Source organism: Orcinus orca, chromosome 9, assembly GCF_937001465.1.
Source record: "Orcinus orca chromosome 9, mOrcOrc1.1, whole genome shotgun sequence".
In the NCBI taxonomy this organism is placed as follows: domain Eukaryota; kingdom Metazoa; phylum Chordata; class Mammalia; order Artiodactyla; family Delphinidae; genus Orcinus; species Orcinus orca.
Window position 1 is genome coordinate 69107373 of NC_064567.1, and position 8399 is coordinate 69115771.

Sequence of the window (8399 nt, forward strand, 5' to 3'; positions counted from 1 at the left end):
GATTCTTTTCAATAAATATAGTACTTGTATTTTCATTTTACAGCTCTTTAAACAGAGTGTGGGGGGAAAACCCTGTGTTGGATTAGAGATCATAATATGTGGGATCCAAAAGTACTAGGATTTGAGTCCTGATTCTATTCAAACTGTTTAAGCTTCCTGCCCTTGGGTGAATCGTTGATTACTTTCTTTGTTTTTGAGACAGAGATAATACTTGGATTTTTGATTTCACAGGGGGTTGGCACTTCTAACCACTGCATTGTTCAAGGGTCAACTGTATATTTAAATATATTATCTCAATGAGGTTTTTTTTCTTAAATAGACAAGTAAAGAAGAATTTCTAACTCATTGGTGGGATTCTTATTTATTTATTGTTTTGATTCTTTAACAGACTCTTAGTTAGGATTTTATCCTTAACTTTTCTATCTAGTGTTTTGAGAATTATGTAGAATGGAATAAATTGTGTTTTGCAAGTGTAAGTTGCTATTTATTATGACTGATACTCTAGAATATCAATGCCATCTTAAAGGTCTCTAATCTTATATTCTGTTTAAGATCTGTTGGCTTTCCTTACCAAATACATCAAAACAAACTGTTCTGCTCTTATTTGTCAAAGGTTTTACCACAATTATTACTTTTCTACAAATATTTCCCAACCTTCCTTTACTGCAGTTATTGTAGTCCCTATGACAGAAGTTTATTAATTTCTCATAGGGTTGCTGTCACCGTTGAGTGAGATGAAATTTATTTCATAATATAGGTCCTCTCATACACAAGATTATGCACATCACCCAGCTTCTCACAAAATTTTAGTGACAATTAGATGAGATAATCAATGTAGTATGCTTAACACATTGTCAGCACATAATGAGCCCTCATTACATATTAGTTGTTAATAATACTGTTAACAACAAGATGAGATTCTTTTAATAATAGAGATTTATGTTGTAATAATGGGTTATGATCATGTACATACTGATAATAGTTCATTTTAAATGTTAAAAAAAGGAATGGGAATAAATCTTTTGCTTATGTTCAATAAATTAAAACAATAAATAATTTCTTCTTTTTCTTTATGCTTTTACCTGTTTACCAGTAGGGATACCCCAGGAGGGTAAGCCATGGGACCCAGCTTGCTACTGGGGACCTTGGAGGAATAATGGTGGCTGCGCTGGTGTGGCACTTGGTGCCTACCAGCGCTTTATGACCTGAATCTCATTCTCTAGGACTCCCTATGGGACCAGAAAATGGTTTCCAAATTGTGGATGACTCTATTGGTCCACTGCCCTAAGACTGCTTCCTTTGCAGTATTTGCTGAGTGGAGGTGCTAAATAACTTGAAAAGTGCAGCTCCTCGTGCAGAAAAATGAGTTCATGGTATCAGATGCCTGGAAGGATGAAGGTTTTGGGTACTTCTGCTGGGTAATGCCTTTGGAAGTCCTCAGAAATTTCCTTGGTGAGTCCTAGAACTTAGTTAACTATATCAGTGCCAAGCGGCTGAAGGAAATTATGTCTGTGCTGTCTTCCTTCACAGTTCTAGGTACTATGATCTTATTTTTTTTTGACTGATGACTATAAAAAGGTAGATTGTTTTTCGATTGGTAATTAGATGATTGGATGACTGCCAAAAAAGTGGAGATTGCTCTTTGACGGTTTTAATATCTGGCATATATTTTTGGGACCAGAACAAGACTAGCAGAAGCATTTTATTATATATTTCTGTGAGTAACCTCTGAAGCAGAAAAGATTCAACTATTCAAATTAAATAGAAACTTTAAATAGCTAATATAATAGTGGAGGAACCTTAGAAATGTCCATGTAGTAAAAGGCAAAGACAATTCTGGACCATTCTAAGAAAGATCTTAAGCATTTCAGCAAGAGTGTGTTGTAAACAAATTTATGTGGAGCATGAATTGTATGAGAAAAGGAGTGGAAGAAGGAAAACTGGCTCAGAGACCATCCTGGTAATTCAGGTGCAAAGTGAGTGGTGTGTGTGTGTGTGTGTGTGTGTGTAATATGAGATGTGCAGGACCTACTCTGAAGCCATTGAATCAAACTGTGGAAGTGAGGCCAAAAATCCATCCATATTTTTTAAAACTTCCTCAAATGATTTCAAGGGCAACCAGGACTAAACTTCCTGGCTGAGCTGAGGAAAAAGCTAAAATTAAATTGTTGCTTTTTGCCCTATCTCCAAATTTTATCTTGTTCTTATGAATCTTTGTGCTGACGTTGCTACTGAAGCAACCTTGGGTCCACTTGCCTGCTGTGCAGCAAAGCCAACTGACCGACAGCAGGCTGTGGTGAAGGAAAGTACAGTATTTATTTGCAATGTGCCAAGAAGTACGGGAAGCTCGTCTTCCAAAGACCCAAACTCCCCGATGGCTTTCAGGGAAGGATTTTAAAGGCAGTGTTTGGGGTGAGGGCTACAGGGTGTGTGGCTTTCTTCTGATTGGTTGGCAGTGGGATAACAGGGTGATGTTTGAGGAGTCTTAATCAATCTTCTGGTCCCCACCAGGGGTCTTAATTTCCAGCAGAACAACTCAATTATGTGTGTCAGATTGTTATGCATTTACTTTGAGGAGGAACTAAGAATGTTTATAACTAAACTATTGTCGTTACTTTTCTTCTTTAACTGCTTTTCCTTTGTTTCTGCAGTCCCTCACTTCCCTAATTAGTAACTGCTTGAGTCTGCTCTTTGGAACTCAGGGAAGGCCTCAGAGACTAAAGCCTTTTTCTGCAAACAAGAAATGGCAGGCATGGAGAGACTTTTGTACCCAGGAGGGCCCCTCAGGGTCCTGCTCAGTTTCAACCCCCCCTTTTTCTTTGATGCTTCTCAATCCTGAGGGCAACAAGGGAGGGACAAGAAAGGGAATAAAGTTTTGGATAGAGAGGTTCGTCTTATACTTGGCAGAGGAACTCGGTTTTAGGGGACTCAGTGTCAATATCACTTAACTGATGATGGACTTCCCTTCCTCACAGACCCTTCCTTTTGTCTATATAGCCCTGTACCCTGTTCTTGCTTTTCCTTATTGCCTAGATGAAATCTCTTGGGGTTGAACAAGAACAACAAAATTTTACAATGAAAAAAAATCTAAAAGATATCATCAGTGGAACAACTTGAAAGTTCAGGGATCTTCCGAATAACTAATAGTCAGAGGTCCCTAATAGGTACAGAACGAATGACCCTGGATGACATTACCAAACAAAAAGCATCATGTGGAAAAGAACAATGTTATTGCAATAATGTGAAACATCTCTTTTCAAATGTAAACATTTCAGATGCTGGATAACCTTTTACTCATTCTAAAGAAGAGATGGATGGCCTCAGACCTTGACAGGGCTTCACCTCATCACCCTGGTTCTTTAGTCACTGTCAGGGCAACCAAAAGCATCATTTCCCACCTGGGGAGTTGCTGTGGCCTGCCCTTTCAGAGGCCTCCTCTAAAAAGTTAAGTATAAATAACAAGTTCTGGAAAGTCTTTAATCCGTGAATTAGCATTTCAAAGATCAAAGATAATAGACCTCTGAAGTCTCTCTCTGTACCAAAGAGCTGTCACCACGCTAATAGTTCAGAGGCTCCTGGTCTCCCTGTTTCCCTCCTGTCTCTATCTCTGTTCTCTCTCTTTTTCTCTCTGTCCCCTCGAACCGTTACAGTTTTAGGAATATGCTCTTTGTTTCCTTTCCCTTGGTGGTTATTCTACGATTGTCTGTCTTTCTCTATTTTCTGTGCTCATCCAGCTGTCCTTCCTCCTGTACCTCTCGTAAAGCAAATATTGTTTGAGCTTCCACTTTGTATTAGGCTCTGTACTAAATTCTGGATATTCAACAGAAAATAAAACAAACGTGATCCTTGCCCTCATATGTATATATGTTGCTTGCATTTTCCCTTTCCTTTAATCTACTTTCTCTTGCTCTTTTTCTTTCTACTTCTTTGACCTCCGTTAATTGGCTATAATGCAGAATGAAAAAAAAATTTAATGCAACTTATATGTATATATTGCTAATCTCTCTCCTCCCACTGCCCTACGTTTTGATGTTTGTTTCACTTAAAAATCAAAGTAAAATAATAACTGAAACTAACCAAGCAGAGTCTGGGATATTATCCAGTATTCAAACACATTAATAATTCTCAGTAAAATGTATCAGGATTTATTTATATCAAGTGGAGTAAATGAAGGTTAAATTGATACTTAGTCTCATGATACTTTAGGTCAAATTTTGCTACTAAAAGAATCTCAGCATCAGACTGATAAAAAACTTTGCTAATTTCAGAGCTTCCTTATTTTAGAAAAAGGACGAAGGATTTCAGACCTGCTTAGCACATGCCTGGCGCATAGTAGGTAGTCTTAGAAATATGTGCTGAATGAAATTTCACCCACTTTATTGTCCATATGTGTGCAGCATGTAAGGAGAAGTATAACTCAAAATTAAGAGGTTTGATTCTCCCTATTGACAATAAGGGAAGAGTTTTCCTCCCTCTCTTTTTCTTGGAGCATTTATTTTAGAAAACTTATAATTGGAAGTACTTTCTTCTGTTTTTGAAATGTACATAAATCCTTTTGAGGATGACATTGGCATTTGGTCAGCTTTGTGACCCAAGAATATGTTTCTCAAGAACCTGGGAGCCATCTCTCTGAATACGAACGTCAAGGGAGATAGCACCCCTCTCTCCCAGTTTCTGGGGGATGGTAGTACACTAACTTAGGTGGGTGCTTTGTTCTAAGTTGCAAAACTACCTCCTGTCATAAAGATCTGAGAATTTTGTTTTTTTTCTTGGTAAAGCCAGCTAGCTAGTATAGATGGTTACCTAATTACCAGGTAAAGTAAGGATGAATTACGTGTGTGTGACAAATGGTGCTGTCAAGTCCTCTTACTTGAGAACTAGTTATTAGTTATTTTTTGAACATGTATAAGGTGAGTTGTATCTGCTTGGCTATATAAAAGCATAAGATTCCTCTCTGTTCTTGCAGCCTCTTAGAGGGATTTAATGCTTATGCAATTAAAAAAAAAAGGTGTTTCTTTCTCTACTGTCTTTGTGGAGAGGATTTCTGGGTTGGGAGATGATTTTGTTTTTAATTCTATTTCCCCAACGATTTACACCGTGATGTAGTGGCCACATTTTAACGATAACGTTCACCTAATTTTAACTCCTTCTTACTGAAATTTTTGTTTGCTAGTGATAAATTTCAGTTAATGTTAAATTAGCCTTTTGTGTAAAGCATGGGCAGTTGGTAGGTGTCACTTGTAAAAGTATTATGTGTACTTCTTAAATATTGTGACCTGAGACGGAGATTGCTGAGGTAGGGGATGGTCTATTGATAGCTGAGGAATTTGAAAGAAGAAAAGTTAAGAAGGAAATCTTCTAAAGTCAATGGCAAAAGCTAAAAAGAGAAAAGAAGTGTGTCTGAGCTGAGCAAGTTTGAGAGATTATTTTACTCAGTGGGTGTGATGGTTAATTTTATGTGTCAAATTGACTACTCTAAGGGATGCCCAGCTAGCTGGTAAAACACCATTTCTGGGCATGTCTGTGAGGATGTAAAGAAGGTCACCGTCACCAATGTGGGGGGGCGCCATCCAATTGCTTGAGGGACTGTGTAGAGCAGAAAGGCAGAGGAAGGTCGAGTTTGCTCTCTTTGCCTGAGCGCAGACATCCTTCTGCCCTTGGACATCAGTGCCCCTGGTTCTCTGGCTTTCAGATTGAGACCTGGACTTAAATCCCCGGCCCCCCTCTGATTTCCGGGTCTTTGGACTCAGACTTGCGCTACTGGTTCCCCTGGTTCTCAGGCCATCAGACTTGAATTAAATTACACAACTGTTTTCCCTGGTTCTCCAGCTTTCAGACATCAAATGATGAGGCTTCTCAGCCTCCATAATTTTGTAAGCCAATTCCTATAAATAAATTCCCAATGCCTCTCTCTTTTTGTCCTGTTGCTTCTGTTTCTCTGGAGAACCGTAACGCAATGGGACTCACTACAGTGTTCCTGTAGAGTTATTCGTTTTAACTCATTTAGGATCACAGACACGGGTGCTCTCATGTAAACTTAGTTTTATCCAGACTTTTGAGTGATGTTTCTTTGGTCACCTCTGCATATTTTTGAAATAATTGTGTACGTTGTAGATCTGCAGGTATTTTTGGAATTTAGATATTTAATCTGTTAAAATATCTTTGGCTGCACATAATAAATACCTGACTCAGTGGCCTTACGAAGACATATGTTAGCTCCTGTGCAAGTTTAGAGGAAGGACAGGGCTTCATGATTGGCTAAGCCCAGTGGCTCTGATTTCATTTCTCTTTTATTCTGTTGGTTGTGCCTTCTTTGTGTTATCATAATCCTTAGACTGGTTTCTCTTATCATGGCATGTGCCATGCTTTAAAACTGCCTACTATGAGAAGCAACTTTTGCCCTGGTATTTCAAGTAAGACTCCTGAGATTCTCCTTTATCAGACCACTTTGTTCACATATATACACCTGAAGCGAAGCCTGTGGTCAAGGAAGGCCACTAAACTAGCTAAGAACCAGCCTTGTAGGTAGAATGAGATTCCCCTTCCTCTGCATTACATGTGTTACTGGGAAACAGTGTATACTTTCAGCACGGGAAAAGGTAGCTGGAGTAAATGGGTACTGGGTAGGTACCAAGGCACCGTGTGTTGAATAGGCCAAGACGTGTCTGTTACATAAAATTTTACAAGGTATAACCTGCCAAGGCACCCGTGAGTTAGTGTTACTAGGTGCTAGAGAAGACTTAGGGTTCGCATGCTTTGCATAGTTTCTCACACTGTTATTATCTTATAGGAATGATTCATCACCCTGTGACACATCTCTACTGTGGTAGAGACGAATGGTGCTGACTGCAGTTCATTCTCTGGAAGACTTCACAGTCTCTTGCACCAATTACTTCAGAAAATGAGCTATATGGAGCGACTGGGACATTTAAGAACAGGTGCAAGTTTGCTTTTCTCCCTTCCTCTTCCCAGGATATGACAAGCCTAGAAGCCTTGTACTGAGAATAGTCACATCACTAGATAGGGGAGCTTCTGTCATCCTGAATCCAGTGGCAACACAAAGCAGAAGCCTCTGCTATCTCTGATGAAACAGCATAAGCAAGGAATAAACTTCAGCTGTGTTAATGCATGAGGTTTCAGGGTTAACATGACAACATCATAACCTAGCTTATCCTGATTGACTTATTATGTCACATTATTGGATCACACCTGGCATTATTCAAGCCCTATTATAAGTTTAAGTGCTTTTTTCTCGTATTTATAAAGTAATATTTATATTTGTGGGGGTTGGCCATTGCTTTATTACAACATTTTCTCTTTATGGTCCAACGTTATTATCTTTTGGAGCTATAGATTAATATATAAAACATGCCTTTCCTTACCTAGCCCTGCCACTTGGCCTATAGGCTAACAACGTAAGTATACATTACTTTTATGGGTAAAATGGTTAAAGTTTTAAGTATGAGTCTTATGGTTAAGAATTCAAGTAATTACTATAAAAGAGTCCACTTAAAAGCAGTTTCTTAAGAGCACAAATGAGCTACCTTGAAAATATTGCTTTGTTGCCGCTAAGTTGAGAACATAAAATAATGTTTTTCATTCACATACTAATTTAATGATTCCAGATTTGTTTCATATGTTTTATCTCTTTTCCTCCTCACTCTGATTAAATGAGATATTGGAAAAGTGGTATCACTTCAGGCTATAGACGAGTAAACTGTACAGTCAGACTTAGCCAAGGCCTAATCCATGGCTAAACAAGATTTATAGACTCCCAGATAAGTGGTATTTATATCATGCCACATGTCAAAACCACTTCTATGAATATAATAGTTATATTTCCTATGATTTTCTAAAAAGATGAGGCAATAATCAGTCTTACTTTTTACAGCATAAAGTAATTTACTGCATTTTTGTCTTAATACTTGATGCTTGCCAAGAAACACAAGAAATGATTTAAAACTCCCTTGTGTGCTATCTGCTATCTGGTGAGTTCTTATAACAAACTTCAAATCTCAAACTATGTATCTCTGGAAAATAGCATGGGAATATTTTATTATAAAGAAGTTAATTATAAAAAGCATTTATTTTCCAACTGAAAATCTAGGTTTACAATGAACATACTTTAGAACCTGGCAAGGCAGGTAGCATGGTGTATTAGATATTGTGCCGGGGTCCCCAAATCCACCCTGTCTCAGTGAGTCACTAGAAGGACTCTGAAAAGCTGTTAAATGCATGGTTACAAGTTATTACAGTGAAAGCACACAGATTAAGATCAGCAGAGGGAAAAGGTGCATGGGGAGAGGTCCAGGAGTAATCAGGTATAAGCTTCCAGGTGTTCCCTCCCAGTAGGGTCACATGGGGACATGCTTAATTCTCCCAGCAGTGATGTGTGACAA